Here is a 19,860-nt window from a genome sequence, read left to right as displayed (position 1 = left end):
GTTTCTTCGCGTAGACGCGACTACGCAACTAATTATGCGACTTTTGCAATGATGTGTGTTGGCTATTTGGTGGATACAATAAATATACGGTAACTGTATATCAAAGCATTTACGGAACATCCATTGATACAACCGCAAGTAATATTATACACATTTTCTTGAGCCATTTTAGATCTTATGGGTTGATGTTTATCTTACAATCTTTTACTAAAATCGTTCTGTATTACGTTGTTGTTGTCGCTTAATAATAGTAATCGTATTCATGAAAATTAGCTTGTATGTTTTAAACTTATTATAGCATACTTTCACGCTACATACTTTATTCGATATAATAATATACTTTTGAAAGAGACAAGAAGAAATAATATTTCAGATTTGTATCACTGCCAGTCCTGATAGGGTCTCGCGGCCCATATCTTCTCAAATACATCTCAAATTACACATTTTGAAACAGTCGAAACGTATAAACCTTCAATTTCCCACTGACTTTACGGCCTCTGTATATCGTTTTCACCTATTAAGTACACATATATCGTTTTAGTGCGGCGTGCGTTACGCATTTCCGATTCACCGTAGAACCGTACCGCGCGGATTCCATCTCGTTCTTGCCAGTCCGGTCGTGAAGCGAGTAATCTTATTCTACCGGCTATGTCGGTATTCCGTTTAAAGGAATGCGGCACACCTGCTCGTCTTTTACTGTATTCCCAAGGTCTTCCATCGAATCCCCATAATGTATTAACCCTCATCCCTTGACTCATTTTCAACCTAATTATTCTCTTTTCCTTTTTTTTCTTTTTCTCATTAACAAATTCTCTAATCTTATTTAAGATCAAAAAGAAACATTAATACACGCGATTTCTTATTTTTCTTTTTAAGAATCTTTATCTATTGGGAGGAGAACAAAATTGGGATATAAAAATTCGTAGACAATATATCTGATGGATGGACGAAAGGGTACATACGTTATGTAAGTCAAATTTTAATTAACGGGATAGATATGCTAATATTGTCTGTACTGTTGTCTATTGGTCTTTTGATACAGGTCAGTTTCATTTCTTTCTCGCTCTTTTACCTGATACTCTAATTATATATCCTATAAATGTAACACCTGACCTTACTTTGGACTTTAAACTGCAAAACTAATAGTTCTGACACTTGCACTCTTTTGCCCGCCCACCAGAGATATAAGAGCTTGGAGAAGCACGCGTGAAAATGTCGAACAATAATAATTTCTTTTTCCTGTCCTTACGTGGAACAACGTACGATCTATACCGCGGCGGTTCGCCGCGAATAACCTTCATTAACGGATGGATAAATAATTCATGAAGACAAAGCCGGTTCTTTCCATCGAAGAACGTTAAATAGGTAAATGCAGCATACCTCGGTGGTGATTAATAAAACGAGTGAAAGGTCTGGCCGTGTAAAGTTCTCTCTCGTCGGTTGATGAGTGAATTGGCCAGTTCAAGACGACACGTTATTCGACCTGCAAGGACACGTGTACCGATCGGCCGGACCCCTATGTGCAGTTAGAACAAACGATTGCCATTGCGGTAATAGGCTTGGAAAACGTGATCGCGGGGCTAACGTGTTAAAATCACGTTTTGTCGTTCCGAGATGGCATTCACGGAATCCTATACACCTGATAATGCCAATGATTAACATATTTTACTTTGAAGCAACGCTTTGTAATGCTAACGATAAATACACGAACGATTTGCGTTTGGCTAATCACGTTATGATGAAATTTCCTGCCGGCATAGCGTGCAGTTCAGGAATTTGGAAAATTGGGGGCGCATCGTGCGCACCGGCTCGGTAAATCTCGTTTATCTCAGAGGTTAGAATAACAGCATTATCTTTTTAGAACATGGTATCGGCATTTATAGTAGCTCACGGAAGTACATATTCGAAAACTTTGTAACGTAAACTTGCGGATAGGTATATCATGTGCATTATGGGAAACTTTTTGAAACTTCATTAGTACTATAATGAGGCATGGCTATCATGATTACATATGTATGTTGGTAAAATTTTAAACTAATCCGGAAATTTACATAAAAATTACAAAATATTTATTTCAAACATATATTTTGTTGAAAATTAATATACAGTATGAACAGCCACCTGAAACACGTAATTGGAAATGAAGATAGTCAAATTGAATACTATAACTTATTAATATAGTGAATAAATTGGATGTACAAATAATTTGTCTACTTTTGTTGAGTATCTAAGTGTTTGCAATAAATATCTTGTGATTTCTATATATATTTTCAGATTCATTTCAAATTTCACTAATATAATCACGATAGTCGTGTCTCATTATAGTACTAATAACATTTTTTAATGTTTTGCATAATATATTTGTAAAAAGTTTCCATAAATGTTCAAATACTTTCTTGAGTCACTATATATATATTGCTTTCAAACGATCCAGTTACAAAAAAGACCCTGATTTGAGGTTTTAAAAAACGAAGAATATTTTTAGGAAGTATGCACTTATTAATCTTTAATATTTGATAAGGTAGTACCATTATTAACAGATACTGATTTCTACAACTACTGTAATCTTCGATCATTTTATATCAGGCAATAGATAAGATTAATATCTGCCATTTATACTGATATGAATATTTCAATGTCGTCTATTCGAAAGTGGGACGTTCTGACTCAATTCGAGCTAGCTGCATAATTAGTTCTAAAAGGATTTTTCTTTTTATGGACGCCAGGAAGAATATAGTTATTAAACGTTGCTAATTAATCCGTTTTAAACTCGGCTCTAGCATCGCGCGATGAGATTAAATGGTTCCAAGCAATTGCGGTAAGATTTTATTGTTAGAACGTATACTCTTCCCTGTTTCTCGCGTTAATTATGCACGAAACGGTGAAATGTCGACTAACCTCATATTTTATGCACTACATTCGCCTCGTTTTTGAATTCGATACGTGTTGAACGATCTTCGTCGCAGGGTATTTCGATTACAGGTGCTAGTTGGTGAAAAATATTTTGTGATAATTTATTGAAAACAAATGTAATTTAAAAAATTGAATATACGTGTTTCGTTTTATTTTTTCAATATTTATTAACTATTTTTCATTTATAACTGAAAATAAAATTGTACCAAACAATTTTATACATTTAATTTATTATGGTTAACAAAAAGTTACTTTGAATTCACAATTTAAATACGGAAGATAAAAGAGGAATTTAGATAATAAAAAATAAATCCAACGATACAAAGAATCGAAAACAATATCATAAAAATATTTTTATTTCCCGTTGAGCTCACGCCTTCATATTAAAATTGATAAAAAAGCTGTAGAGAATATTATTCAAATATTGACGCAAAAAAGGAGTACTACAAATAATTACCTTAATTAACCTAAAAAAATATCGTCTCAAATTACCACTGTAAATCATAAGCTTAAGGTGAAACACACCGAATTCACAACCTAATTTAATAGGATTTGTTTATGCTAGCATCTAAGTAGTAACAAGAGCTCTTAAAGGGAGTCCCACCTAAACCTATTATTCCATGTATACTAATACTACATAATTCTCAAAAAAAAGCTTCTTAAAAAATATTGAAGTTAAATTTGTCAAAATATTAACACATTTCGTATGCTCCTCAATTCAAGCCACGTGTATTAATTACTAATGATCCATGTGGCATAGATTATGTTCGATACATTAGTACCTTAAGTACGAAATACAATTTTTCTTACAAAATTGAATTTTTTTTTATGAAACTAACTGGTAAGCTTTGTCCAGCAAATTATCCTTTAACGAAGCAATGAGTATTGTAGTTTAATTCACGCGAAGGGTTTTCGAACCTGAAACATTAACGGTAAGGTAACACAGTGTGTCGCCACATTCGCAAGTGCTGTGATGCATTCGACGAAGAAAAACGATGGGAGGGAGAGAACGAAACGGGTCGCGAGACGACGACGACAGCGATGACGACTTTCATGAGTGAAATAAACCGTGAACAAAACGTGCATTGAGTGAAAAGAGTAATTTATAAATTCAAGAAGTCTTTTACGTGGACGTGCACGCATAGGTCTTTCGTAATCGGTGGATAAGCGACGCGTATTATTTTTCGCGCGCGCCGGTATTATCTCAAACAAGCGATTTCACTGGAAGCCTCTTAGAAACCTGTGTTACGCCGTCGGTAGTGCGTCGTAAAATTCCCGATCACGCTGACAATTATCTATTTACAGATATACGCGCAATAGCAAACTTGGCACGAACAACCTCCAATTTTGCTATTTATTTTTCATGTCTTTATCATACAATAGGCCGGGGAAAATATATATCTATCTGTTACTATAAAGAGATTTTATAAATATAGAGGTTATGTTTTATGCAAAAGATTTTGAAACTTGATTAGTACATTTCGCTTTTGTTTCTTTGTTACGTTATGCTAAAGATTTTGAGACTTGATTAGCTCATCATTATTATAGTTTAAAATTATGAAGTTTAAAAAAAATGTGTAGGTACGGAGAAGTTTTAAAACATTTATTGCAGACGTACATTTGATAAACGTCACAGAAGTATTTGATCAGCTAGTCATACATTTTATTAAATAAGTATTATATTATATATATTCGTGAGACCGTTCTGGTACCAATGGATGATGCATAAACTACTTTTGTGACTTGCACGAAATACATGTAATAGAATAACATTTATATACATTTTTATATTTGTTTCATACTTTAGCAACATAACTATGATAATCATATCTCATTAGGATGTTAACGAACTTTCGAAAAATCCTACTAATACGCATAAGATAAGTAAAAATGTTCTTCAATGCATATTCATAAACTTTCATAAATCACTCTGATATCGTAATGCAGAAATTCATCGTTAGCCTCGGCATTAAAATTCCTAGAATATCGTACTCTGGAAGTTTCGCGACGATTTAATCAAATTTCGATCTCATGTTTCAAAGCAAAAAACGAAGATGATGGACCGATACGTTTGAACTATACCGTATGTTTGCAAAAGCAAACACGCCTAAGCGAGCTTTATGAAAACAAGGTTCGCATGTGCATATGTGCAGTTTATCGATGCTCACACGAGAAGCCTTTAAAGACTGCTCGTTGTGCTGTAACGAGAATTGTTCACGACACTCGACCCACACGATCGCGGCTTTCAACGAGTCACGCGGACCTCTTGTGATTGGATTTGTAACACTACGTGCTCGAACATTACAGTCTCGTGTATATGCGGGATGCTTGATACACTGTATGGGTCGATAAATTAGGTATACCACTTATATACGATAGCCCCGTGCTTCTTATCATTTCGTGCATTTAATAGCTGTTTAGTGGTAGCCTTTTTGGGGCCTTTTTCCTTTTTCTCTTCTGCTCCCCCTTCCCCCTCTTCTTTCTGCATTTCATCGATCGCTAGGGACTTTTAGAAGTTGGAAGAAGAAGCTGGTGATGTTAAGAAAATTAGTTGGCTAATGTATTGTCAGTTTGTGTTTATCATGTGATTGTAGGTACCAGAAAACGTGATTCTTTCTACTGCTTTGCAAATGCTATACATGTAGTAGTGTGTGAAGTCTTAGACCATCTATGATAGGAATCTAATAATTCATGTTATATTATATCTATAGGAAAAATCCATTGGAAGAAATATGTATATGCGTGAGATACAGAGTAAACTATGAATAATAATAATAATAGCAATTATAGATAATTATAGCTAGGAAATATTCCTATGTAGTGCAAAAAGACACGAGTCGTCGAATGTCGTCTTTATAAACATATTTATTTGCAGCTTTTCTTGATTTTGAAAAATTGTTTGAAATATTAGACGCAGGATGATAAATAATAAAAATGAGTTTATTCAGAAATTATGTGGTGAAATCGTCGAAAGAAGTCTCGCTGTTGCAAGAACAAAATATTAATTATTTCGAATTAATCACTGTTCTTTATTAAAATTAACAACAAATTTAAAAATAAACATCAAACATCTTTATATTTATTATTCATTTGTAAAAGCAATTTTATTTGATACGTAGCTTTGCATGGTAGTGTATATGTGCTTAAATTAGCGCGCGAAAATTTTAAGTGACTACTAGAGTCAAGTACACCGGAAGTATATCCAATCTTGCAATTAACATTACAGTTTGCTTTGAACTAAACAAATTTTCTTAGTCCCCCTTCAGCACACGTACGCACGCACATAAAATGCATATATAATGCATAAAGTTAGTATCAACAGAAACTTTGATCTATCCAGTTGATATGCATTTCAAAAAAGTTCAGCCGCCATTCAAAAGCAGGAAAGGTGGCCTTTCTTTATACGATAACGCTCGGCCTCGTGTTCCTTTTTGAACTCGTTAAAAAATAAAATATGTCGGATAACAATTTTTACCACATCCTCCTTGCAATCCAGATCTATCCCCTCTAACTATCACCTATCTTCGTCAGTGTCAAACTTCTTTGTATTTAATTAACAATTTTAAAAATGATACACACGCCGAATCAACATCGGTTAGTTCGTGCTTTGCAATTAAAAATCTAATTTTTTACGCCGAAGAAATACACGAGCTTGCAGAACGCTGGAACAGAGTTGTCAAAGTAAATAGTAATTATAGAGTTAAATGAAATTACGTTACGAAAAGACTCAGAATATTTGATTTTGGTTCTAGAAATCCTCGCGAATTTTTCCCGGTACCTAAGAAAAATAATAAAAGAGCAAGATACAAGATGTAATAATATTATAATAATAAAGCAAGATACAATAGTATTGTACAAAATTTAGGTTGGAGTATGCGTGATAGTGCGTCGCGATATTCCAACTAATCTGCAGAGCGTTTAAAAAAAAATATACGATCATTCGACACATTTCCTGTATAAATTCCATTGTTAATTTAGTCGCTATTACCCGGAAAGGTTTCTGCCGGTTTTGTGACCCGTATAAAACAGCGCGTAATAACGGTATTCGTATGATACTGCGATCTTCATTGTATCGCTTGCATTGTCGAGGTTCGCCAGCATAATTAGAAATATAATACTACCGGCATTCTGAATTTAGAATGCGAGATAAGAGGTTTAAAAATTCTACCGTAGTGAAGGATTATATTATTAAAACTATGATATAGAAACTGTGAATATGAATCGATCGATACGGAACTGAAATGTTAAAGATAATGGTTGGTCAGGGAAGAGTAATGCTAACTGCGCGTTAAAGAAAATATTATTTCTTAGTAAAGGATAAATATTGACAGTACTTGTTTCGTTGATATGTGTGTATTTGTATATATATATTTCTTTTATTTTTATATTATTATTACATGCGAAATTTGATTACTATGTAAATTGTATCTTTAGTATAATCTAACAATATTTATTTTTGTTAAATGATATGATAACGAACTCCATTTCAGTGCATGTATTATTTTTGCAAATAATATAGCACCACGCGTAACCAAATATTTATCTTTTATTATTAACACCTGTGCAAACGAGAGCTTTTAGTCGTGAATACACACGCTGTTAAAAAATGACAGCTATAAAATTGCGAAAGTTTGTATTTATTGAAAAGAATTAAAATTAATTAACGATTGATAATATTATTTTACTTTTTGAGAGATATTAATACACATACACGTATTTAGCTTTTCAGGCATGATTGAAAAAAGAGAACAATTATTGCAACTACTACCTGTACTATCACGCATAGTTCATTCTATGCTGCCCTGTTTTTATGCTAGCTTTAGTTCAAGCCATTGGCTTGCACACCACAGGCGGTGCACATCGTCGTTTATTTTACGTACCTTAAATATGTACGTGAGCGACTTTAATGAAAAGTATAGTGTCAGCATATGAGATCCATGGGATATAAAGCGTCTTGATAAACGCCCAATTTCTGCACATACAGGATGTTAAACAAAAATAGGCAATATTTATAAAGCATGAATTTAGAGGAAAATTTCTATATAAAAACGTCGTTTAAACTTTCTGCGTTATCTTAGTATCTAGAATACCTTGCCTTTTAACACACCGTATACGCAGTATCTTCTCTTAGAAAGGTAGAAAATGAAAAAGAGCACACGAAGAGAATAAATATTCCTATAAGAAATTAGACAAAAATATTGATCGAACATTTAGTATTCCTTGCGGTGAATATTCTGAACCTTTAAAGAGACATTCTCAACCGAATCATATTTTCCTATGGTTAACAAATTTCTCAAATTTGACAAAAATAAGAAAGAGTTGTTAGGAATAGTAGCAATTTCTCGTTACAATTTCGTCATTAAATTTTTCTTAAAATTTTAAAAGTCCGTCTTGAACTAAGAACAAGCTCAATACGTAAACAATTGATCGTAACAAGGTGCAACTCCTTTCTATGACACCTTGTATATTCCATATCGTAAAAGCGTATCTCCAAAGCGATATTTTCTCGTAGATACATATATCATAGACTGCAAAGTAACGATACTTAATAAAGGCCTCGCGTGCATATTATTTTAACCTAGTTTTATCACCTTCGCGACGATGTTAGCCGGTTTCTTCGTCGATAAATTACTCGGTCGGGACGAAGAACGAATGGAATGACGCGGGCAGATGCGATTTTCAACGGAAGAATTTCATTCGCGGGCCAAACAATGAACGGACGCGAGGACTTGAATCGTCGCGCGAGTTAATTACGCCAGGAGCACTCGTGTCGCGAATTGCATCGCTCCCGAGGATGCTTTGCCATGAATTCTCTCGCGTATATTGGATCGGCCTTGCTTTACGGCTCATTTCGTGCCGCAGCAACCGGAAATGGAGTGGATCCTCACGCGAAAATAAATTGGACAGTCACGAAATAATATTTTCTCTGTCTTTCTTCCTCTTCCGTGTTTTAATTGAGTGAAATTTTATTTTTTTGGCGAAATGGCATTTCCAGAGTCAATCGAGAATGGGAATGGTTTTTCGAATGGCGTGATAAATATGTACAGAAAATTTAATCGAAACGTGATTCGCGTTGTTTGCGAGAAATGTTATTTCGAATTTTATTTATTGTTCGCATTTAGCTCCTATCGGCACGTTCGTTGATTCATATTCTTCGCTTCGATTTACGGCCCTGTTGCGGTGTTTCATATTTGAAAAAATTATAATAATGTTATCGTTTATTAATAAATGATGCAACAACGTTGTTATCGTTAGTTGCGTTTCTGAAATACTTCCGTGACAGGAAACTTGGAATACGTATTATCGTTAATTTTGCAGATATATCTTTCTGAACCAGCAAAATTCTTCTTTTCTTCCTCAATTTCCCAAATCAGAGATACAGAATAGCTTACTATTTCGGAAATAAATAATAAAGTGTTTATTAAAAAATCCCTGGCCTGTTCTTAACGTTTTTAATGTTAATGTTTTCAACATATAGAGATACAAATTCAATAGAAATTTGGCAAGGAAAAACAGATCGTTGAACATTCTAAATAAAGGAATTTAGAAGGCAACGCCTGCATTGAAAGAAAAAACATATCCAACCAATCGTTTTGTCCAATAGAAAGCTTTTCTTCTGAGAAGCTCACAGTAAAATCATTTATTCGGGTGAACGGAACTTTAATTGAAATTCCTTCAATAGTTTGAGAAAAATAGGTCGCAGAGTTTGGAACTATTCCTATAAAAAAAGAAAGGACACTCAATTATAGATTTCCTTCGAATACATAAAAGTTCAGGATATTTATTCATTACATACGTATTACGACATACTTGAAGTAACTTTGCCATACCTTTGCTTTGTTATCCAAAAGCAAAGATGCAAGCGAGATAAAAGGTAGGATACTCGAGATGAATCGCAAGATTCGCATAATAAAATCAATTCGCTTTCTAGAGGGACAGAGACAGACAAAGAAAGACAAAGTTACCCTTGCAGTTCGCGTTTAATTTTCTAGCAACACCTAGTTTCACCGGCAGAAAATACGGCACGGTACATTAGAAACTTGTGTTCCAGCTCCCAGCAACGTCGTTTAAGATTCACCGCGATTCCGTCGATGGAAAATCGATGTCTCGAAGGGAACAAAGTAGCGCGTTGCTCCATTTACGATGCACGTTGGCACGTTATTGAACCGTTAGCTCTTAAACAATGGCAAATCCCTGGATTTGTTTAGTAATTCCCCGAAAGCAACCTCGAAAATGTGCTTTTAAAATGTGCACTGCGAAATATACACCGCCTGATGAGGATATTTGAAAAATTTACCATAGAAATTTTTTAGAAAGTCTTGTTAGCACTGTAATGAAACAGGACCACGATGGTTATACTGATAAAGTTTGAAATCTATCTGCAAATGGACGTATGAGTTGCGATATATTTATCGCAGACATTTATTTATTAAAAAGTCAATGTACGATATAAATAGTCATTTTAAGCATGTAAAAAGTAGCAAATATTAAGATTTGTTAATATAATGGATAGATAACATACATTGTATATTCAGGTATACAAGGTGTACGAATACTTTCGTGAGCCTGTACGATTGCAGAAATACGAATATTGGATCGATAGGTACTGACGATTACAGTAGAAGCCCAATTACATAAATTTCATTTAATTTGATGAAATTACAGTTGGTGCCTGATTAATTGAATTCCTGGATTGAATCTACATACTTATCTAAATGCGAGCTTCTATTATAGTCACTAGCGCACTTCTTTCACTATGTTGATGTACGACATCATTGAAATTCTTGAATCCTTAGATTCGAATCCTTAAATTCACAATTAAACAAATGGAATTTAAATTTGAGTATACACGCTTGTCGTTCGATGGTCTCAAGGACTCGATTTACAGGATAGTCTCAAACGCTTTTCAAAGATTCTTCGTTTGTTCCATATGCAGTAAAATTTCATTTATTGACTCAAATAAACACCTGACTATTGGATCTCAGGTATCCGAACGTAAACTTCTATAAAATAAAAATGAAAAGTAATAGACGATGGAGGGAATCGATGAATTATAATTATAATTATAATTATAATATCACAGATTCAGTATCCGAATTTACAGACATTAAATCTGATTGATAAACTTGAGATTACTAAAATTTAAATGAGTTCCATTGTGGTCGTAAATTCTATTATTTTCGCGATATTTATATATATATATAAATACACATACACGACTGAAATACTGTGAAACCCTTTTAGAGAGAACGTTCCTCCAATGCATTACGTTTTCACAAATCGCACAAAAGAAATCGTTGTTCCAGAAGGGATGAAAGGGGTTAATCGGGAATTCGAAGTTATATCGAGATCGAAGAAGGGAGTTATAGGCGCGGAAAGGATATATCGATAGGACGTCGACGCGCCACGGGGAAGTTGAAAAGCTCTTTTGTAAAATCCATAACGCGTCCGGCACGAACGTTTTGTACGTGTTTTAGGAAAAGTTATTGCAGCCGCCCGGCGAGAAACACAGCGCGAAACTCTCGGCCGAATTCGCTGCGGAACGGATGAGACGTGCCTCGAAAGTGGCCGAACATCCATCACCAGGGTGAAACAGAGAAATGGAAATTGCGTTTGTTAAATTCAACTTCTGACCGATATTTCTGACGAAACATCCTGCTTGTGATCTATGATCGATCCCAGCGATGCTTTGATCGTTCGTGTTGAAGCATCGATCGATTAATTAAATTTCGATTTTGACAAATGTGTTTCCAAGTACACGTTATTAGGTTGTTGGAAAAATTCCGAGCGAAAGCTGAGGAAAATTTAACTAGAATTATACGCTTCTTGCCATTTACAATTTACAGTCTTACGATCTTCTTTTTGACAAATTTCTAATGCTTTGGCATGGTTCTCATCAGATACGTTATTCTCTTATCATGATACTCTTCGAGTATCATTCTGGATCAATCTAAGTAGAATAAATCAAAAATTCCTTGATAATTTTCATAAGAATTTCATAAAGTAATTTCATAAAGAATTGAACGAATCAAAATGTTTTTATGTTGTCAATCCGCCAAGGGTTAACGTTGCAACGTGTTTTCATCATTGTGTTCTTAGGAAATAAAACTTGGAAGATTCGCTTATTAATTTTTTTGCGTCTCTATTTCTTCCAACTACTATGTTATACTATATCTCATGTAGTTTAAGGAAGTTGGTGTATTTATAATGTGATAAATTATGTGCATATTACTTGGTTCTTAATGAACTGGATATTACAATCGTTCTTAGCCTCATAATTCCACTTCAGCATTGTAAAGCTTTTCTCATATTTGTTTTTTATAACGAATTCTCTGAAATGTCTTTTACAAGCTTCTACGATATTTCATTTCTTGTCTTGGAATAAGTCCTCTAGCCAGATTTAGATATCTTTTAAATAAGTTTTATAAACACCTCGATAAAGAATAATGAGATTATGCTACATCACAGCTATCTCTGTCAAACAGCAATCGCATGATGTTGTTTGAAGCATGCATCTGCTATGTGCATGTAATTGCGTCGATAGGAATATTGTTGGTTTATTAGTGTATTATCTATTAAAAATTCAAGTGCACGTTGTACAGGCGTCACGCTTAATGTCACAGAAAATGAAAGAAACGTATAAAGAATGTCATTTACGTTTCCATGTATTTATTATGATTACACTTTCAGATGATGTTTTGTATTACATCATATCATTACAGCATCATCTTCTGATAAGGAATATCTGCGTTTGTATAAATTTCCATTTCCAAACGTATCAGTTATTGCAGGTTAAATTATTTAATAAACTACATACACGTAAGCATACGTAATAATATTGGGTTGGCAACTAAGTCATTACCAGCTAATGACAAAATCCGGAATCACTTAGTTACCTCATAAAAGAAATAACTTAGAAAAAACGAAACTGGCACCCCGCTGGGGGTAGCCACCCACATGCTATATTTATTTTTATTTTATTTTTTTTTTCTTCACCAATAAGATATAACACTTTACCAAATGTCCATAAGGACAAATTGTAAAATAACCAAAATAAAATTAAAAAAAAAAAAACTTAGTTACCAACACAATAGTTTCGTAAGACTGTTTGGATGCTCAGAATTGTAATATTAATTTCATTTCTGCTATCAAACGTTAGGAAGGAGAGTTTGAAAATGTACAATTTTAAAGATGAATCAGAGCGAGAGAAATTTGCGCAAGCTTAGGATTGCAAGTATAAGAGAAGGATTTTCAGAATTTCAAGGTAGAATCGTCTTGTGGTTGAAATTCGAGGAACATGGCAAGAGTGTTTCGAGATGTCGGATTCGTGTATAGAATAGAATTTTACGTAAATTCGGATCCCTAGAAAAAGAAACCGACATAAAGAATTCATACAAGATAATAACATTTACATTATTCAATTTCAAGCTCGATGTTTTTAGCGGACGAATCGAAAGACAACGTCGAAATTTTGTTACATCTGCCATTTAATATACAGGATAGAAATTAAACGAAAAGAAATGATATTCACTCCTTTGTTCTTCCATCTAAACGGTCATTCGATTCGCTCTAAACTCATTTTTACAAACATTCGAGATACGGATTCAACGTGAGAGTTTCGCGTTTATGAAAGTGGAAGTTGTATCATTAAGTTTTATCCTCGGCTACTATCTCGCCGCGTTCGGAATGCTGGTTTCGTTCAAATTCAGAAACAGTTCAGTTCTGTCTGGTTTCTTCACGAGCTTGAAGACTGACACGGAACAATTTTTATTATGTTAAGAATTAATTCTTTGCCATTATAAGCGCGCCTGCATGTTCGGTGCTGTTTCTCAAGCTGTGACTTGAAAATCCTTAAAATCCGATTGTGAATTGTAAATAAAAGTATAAATCTTTTTCTTGTCTCCTCTGTAATATTTTTTAAGATTACAGTAGAATTCGATGGAAAGGTGGATTAGACGTTTTTCAATATTTCATGATATTAAAAATGGATTAATGATATTAAACATGCGTAATCTTTTTAGCCCCTCGACAATGACTTTTAATTTTACATGAAGATGATTGATTAATCTGCAATATTTTATGTTATCTTAAGGATTATTTCTTTAATTTCATTGATTATTCATCAGATCCCTTACACAATTTTAATGAAACCAGAATAGAATTCTAACAGAGGAATGAACTTTGCGCTTTTATATATAGAACATGCATTTTATCGATTAGCATTATATGATCGCTTTCTATCTTTTCTTTTTTTCTTTTTTAAGATTAATGTCGAAGATGAAACGTTAAACAATATTATATTTCCGAGATTAAATTTTCAAAATCGAAGGATATTCAAGTATTGCAAGTTGAAGTGAACTACGTGATAAGACAAGAAGTTTCTTCTCTTTTCTACGCTTTAATATCTTCTATTTCCATTCGATGTCATCCAATTCTAGAAAAAGTAGCATGCATCGGCATTCCAATTAATTGCCTAGCCGTCGCCATAAATTTCAATTTTCGTTTATTACTTTTTCCTATCATATGTTTACACGAAAAAGCTTTCCGATTTAAAAAAAAAAAAACGGTATTCAAAAAAGTGAAAAATGACACGATTAACGCATTAAAAGCATCACGAGGACTGTTGCACACGTGAAAGCAGAAAACAGAACGAGTGCCGTTCGAAGGTTGATTTCCATTCACTCTGGTGCACGCAATTTCGCTCGAACAATCGAGGCACCGTAAACGATCGAATAATTCCCGTTTGTACGATTATTTGTTCCGAACTATGCACGCGCTGCTACCTACGGTTTAAATCGTTTCGAACTGCTCGTCGCTGGCCACCGTAAAACCAGATTCACTTTAATCCCCATCGACGCGATGAAACGAACTGCAAATTAGCCCATGTACCATTTTGTATAGCAACGGTTCTCAAATTATTTTCTAAATTCACTTACAAAGCAAGATTTCAATCAAAAGTCGCGACAGCAAGATTTGAAAATGTCAATCCTTCTAAGAAAAATTTATTTTGCATGAACATCATCCTATCAGTTTCATACGTTCCTATATGGAAATTAGAAGTTAAGATAAGAAGGTACAGCGATGAACAGACTTGTGCATGTGCATGTGGATATGCAGATTTACATTTTGGAACGAAAGAGATAAAAGCCGAGAGTAAAGATTTTTATCTCTAAATATTATAACGAGTATTTTACTTTGGATCTTTTATATTTTACGCATTCTGTACATGTTTTCGCACAGGTTTAATCACTAGACTGCGACTGTTCATGCAAATCTATATTTTGTGAATACAAATGGATCTTAAATAGCAGTCGGTCATTTTATACAACTATTGCACGAATCTAATAGTTCTACTATTTTTGCCAGTTCCTCAGTCTCAAAACTTACTTTGTCGATTCTACGTTGGCCCGAAAATTCTTGTAGAATTAATTACAGTAAACGATGAATTTCAAATATTTTCACAATTACTGAAAACGTAATGGTATATTTGCCAAAATTAATATTGACTTTTATTTAAGCACAGACATAGCTATATAAACCTACTTATAATTAATAATCCTTTGAATTATAATGATTTATATGTGAGACATTTAGATATATATTATAAACCGGAAGTTCTAGCGATAAATCTCATGTCTCTCTAAATACACGCGTTCGTCATATATTTTCTACTATTTATTGTATTTTAATAACGACGATGAATTACAACATATTTAATCTTTATATTGGAAAGTTATATTTTACGAGCAGACTAAGGATAGAATTGTAGATTTTAGAGATAGAATCAGATTTTACGGAGAAATCTGATCTATGTCGACACATCTGTTCATCGCTACACAAATTATTCACGTAGAACCAGTTATCTCTTCCATATTGAGAACCAATGTCCTATTTCCCTTTTCTCTCTGTCTGTTACTAATTGGATAAGAGTTACACTCACGAATCGATAGGATCTCTCTGACGATATCAGATGATGCTCGAATATTAATTTGACTAGAAATATACAGAGATGCCCTATCCACGAGAAAAAGGTTCTTTTCATCAGCATTCCTATCGAAATGCACGTGTTATCGTCAAAGGATCGTCGATACAGAGCGATGCTTCTCACACCGCATCGTTGCATCTTGCGAATAGGATCTCGTGAAATTGCATTCTGGTAACGACTATTTTGTACGCGAGCGGATATTTTTGCAACTTGAATATATGAAACGAGAGAAATGATCAATTTTACAAGAAATCGTTTTCCCGAAGTTGTCCTTTTTGAGATAAATTCGTTACTAGTAGAACTACCAATATTTATGCACTCTTTAGGAATTAGGAATTTTTAAAATGTTTAAAATTTCAAATAGAGGTAATAGGCAGGTGAAACAAATTTCTGCCTAGATTACATATCATATAAATATGGAATTGCATAAACATCTAAATTTATTAAAATTGAGAATGCTTTGTTTGGCAAGATTGGATGCTCATTTTTCAGTTTGTGAAAAATTTTAAACAAGACGAAAGTGTACATTTGATAAAAATGCTGACTGTGCGGTTTTCTAAGTTCTGCTATTGCATGATACATTTTTTTCTAATTCCTCGATATATAAATTATTTGTCACAGTTTGTACAAACTTTGAAATATATACAAAAATCCAGTTTTCAGCGATATTTAAAATTTAGAAGTATTCGAATACCAAGTTAAGAATTCTATTTATTTATAGAAACGAGAGGATACCGTCGCGCGAAGGATAAATAGGCTTTTCATATTTTATCATCGGCGTCGAAAGCGGAGTTTCTTTCGTGAGAAATGAAATTTCTCGCGCCCGAGTGTATCAAAGGATGAAAGATGCAGATAGAATTTTTTAGTCGGTGAAGGCGCTGTGACGTTATCAGACAAGTCGCGCGTTATCTCGTGTTATATAGCAATATAATATTCGATTGCACTGCGATTCTGTGGAAAGGAAGGTAGAGTAATATTCAAGGACGCTGATAAAGTCAACTTTTCTACCGACGTTGATGGAATTTGAACCGATTATGTTCAAATTTACTTAAGACTCACTGCTGGTAGATAATCGCATTCTTTGAGTAATTCAATAGAATCGACTAATGTAGAAAATTGGTAACGGAATTGATAAAAAATCACGATTAGGGTTGTCGATAATTTCATATAATTACATAGGTACTTGAATTTCCGAAAATTATGAGATCATCTCTAGTAAAACTGTATCGAACTTATTTCATATGAATGACGAAAATAATAGTACCTTCCGATGATATACCTGTTGTTTCAACTATTTTCTACTATAAACTATTTACTTATTTGCCTTTTATCGAGATTTCCATATTACATCACTCGAATTCTGCTCCTTTGTGAGAGAAGCAGGATTATAATTCGTTGATTGAATTGGTAATAAAATTATTACCATCGCTTCGTGATTAATATCTCTTAATTAATTCCTGACGTTTTAGCAAAAGTCGAATTGGGAATACAACTAAAATAAAGCTGTTTTTATCATCAAAAGTATTGTTCCGTTTGTAGTATTGAAAGCCACGTAACATTTGCAATTCTTTTTCATTTGACTGCTCCAATCTGAAATCAAAGAAACGATAATTGATACAAAAAATTCCGATATTATTAGTTAAACACAATAACAAGTAGAATCTTTGAAACGAAAATATACCGATGAACTATAAAGAATCGATAATTATGATAAAATTTAGAACGCCAAATGCGATAGTAGGTACAGGTACATAAGAACAGTGGGTAAAGCGAAATATCTGGAGGAGGATGAAGTAGGAAGCAGCCACAAACTAATAACAAGCGACAGGATACGAATACGTTGAGGAACTTTAGTTACTAATTGGCAGAGGAACAAAGAAAATGTATTTCACGTAATTTAGAAATGAGCACATTAAAATATTTATCAAAAGGCTGCTATAGGTTCGATTCTAGCGTATTAAGAGAGAAAGATTTATAGGAAGATGGGATAAGTGAAGCAATGATAAAATAGTTACAAGTTTTCTGTAAAAAGCAAATATAGCTATTGAACTAATTGTAAGTCAAACACAAGTATGTAATGATATATATAAAACCAAATGTTAGATAGTGTAAATAGGTCAAGAAGAATAAAGATACATATTGATTTTTAGTATTAGATATAAAAGGGAATATCTATGTGTGTTTGGAGTTTAAGTGTGGATGAGTGTGAATCTTTGTATGTGATGGGTGGCTCTTAAAGTTATATGGGGACGAATGGAAGTTAGAAATATATGAACCATTCCCTTTTTCAAGCTGTAAAACCGAAAAATAAATAAATATATATATTTATATACACGTAGGGAGAGAGGAAGAAAATCGATACCTATGCATTTTCCAAACATTTTATTGAACAACTGACAGAAATAAACGCATAAAGGACAGAGAAGTTCGTCGATAAAAATTTCTAAACGACCCGGTTTCTCGACGAACCATATAAAAACACGTTGGAAAGTCTCGTTTCGATCGTTGTAACTATTTTCATCGAACCGCCTTCGATATGTTCCTCTAAAAAAAGGCCAAAGACTCATAAATCTGATGAGGTTGCGGGTCGATCGTTTAGAACACGAGCCATAAAGAAACGACGATTAAGATGGTCTATGGCACGACATCGAAACCGCTATTTCGCCGCAGTTATAAAAGTTTCGCGTGTCTCCGTGAAACTTACTAATCCGTTATGTCAGTTATCCTAGTTGATCAAAGTTCAGAACAGATTTTATAGGAAATTCAATTAAGTGGTTGAATTTAAAATTCTCATCGAGTTGTTAATGATACGTATACCTTAACGTGTCATCAAGAGGTTGATAATAAATTGATACGACCAATATATATCACCTTAAATATCACGTCAAATACGTAATGTTTACCTATATTATTCATTTTAAGACGTTGATACATAGTTCGTATTCTTTAATCAGATAATCTAGATTTCAAAATTACATTCCCGATTTTAATCTAAAGCCTTGATACACAGATTCGATATTTATTCTTACAAATATATGATAACTTTATTCTATGTTTTAGTACAGTAGCACCCTGTATAACGTCGTAACATTAGAATGAAAATGAGGAAATGGTAGGAAATACCAAAAGAAACATTGGCAAACAAAAAGAACGTCGAAACTGTAATCTTTACAGGATACAATTTATATTGATGAAACTGGTGTTCTGTTTGTTAACATGGCCATTGAGGTGAAAATAGACCGTGTCTCTCATCGGAAAAATTAATTACGTGTGCACCAGTTTCGAAAATAAAATTCAGTTATTTTTACTCGTAGCTTCGTCGTGAATTTTTCCATTATAAATTTCCAAAAAACAAACTCTAGAAATCTGTATCTAACAAAAATTAAAATATATACTCACAAGAGAATAAAAGTTGTACATATTTTAAATAGGAAAATAACATACATGCGTTATCCTTTATTACACGTTCAATTCTCTTGCGAGTTATAGGTCAGTTTTACAAAATTACACCATTTTTCCTCCGTTTTACACTTTAAACTTTCCGATGGTCGTCACTGTATCTCCTGCGTTATGGGGGGTCCTATCGTATTTCGCGTGTGCATTCATAGGACCCTACGAAACATTGAGCAACGAGGTTTCTTTCCGTATCTCATTTGCACAAGTGCATTGCACCTCGACTCATTATTATTCCGCTAATTTGCCTTCGTAAATGGCCGGTGTTCCAGCATGGGGCTGCACCTTGCGAAACACGATTCCTTCCACGAGATATTCGGCGCCTGATTCTCAACCTGGCGATTTCAATTTTATAATTAACTGTTCTCTGTAGCAACATCCGATTGCGTACACGTGTTATTTTGAAGAGATTCGAGGATTAAAAGACACGGCTCCTAAATGTCTCGATAATTTCGCATTCTCTGGGAGACGTTACGGAATCGGTGATTATTATCTGTTAAGTAATCGTT

General features: G+C 33.8%; 1 protein-coding gene across 4 annotated transcripts in view; it reads left to right on the top strand.

The window, feature by feature from the left end:
- LOC132904872 (polypeptide N-acetylgalactosaminyltransferase 5) overlaps window positions 1-19,860 on the top strand; it is a 40,361-nt gene that overhangs the window by 817 nt on the left and 19,684 nt on the right. Inside the window, exon 2 of one of the 4 annotated variants that reach the window (XM_060955676.1) lies at window positions 877-967. The exons of the other annotated variants lie outside the window; for them this stretch is intronic. The gene's annotated coding sequence lies outside the window, so the exon portion shown is untranslated. The remainder of the gene's footprint in view (window positions 1-876; window positions 968-19,860) is intronic. 4 annotated transcript variants of the gene reach the window in all.

Source organism: Bombus pascuorum, chromosome 3, assembly GCF_905332965.1.
Source record: "Bombus pascuorum chromosome 3, iyBomPasc1.1, whole genome shotgun sequence".
NCBI lineage: Eukaryota > Metazoa > Arthropoda > Insecta > Hymenoptera > Apidae > Bombus > Bombus pascuorum.
Note: the sequence above shows the minus strand (reverse complement) of the source record. Positions and strands in the feature narration are given on the sequence as shown.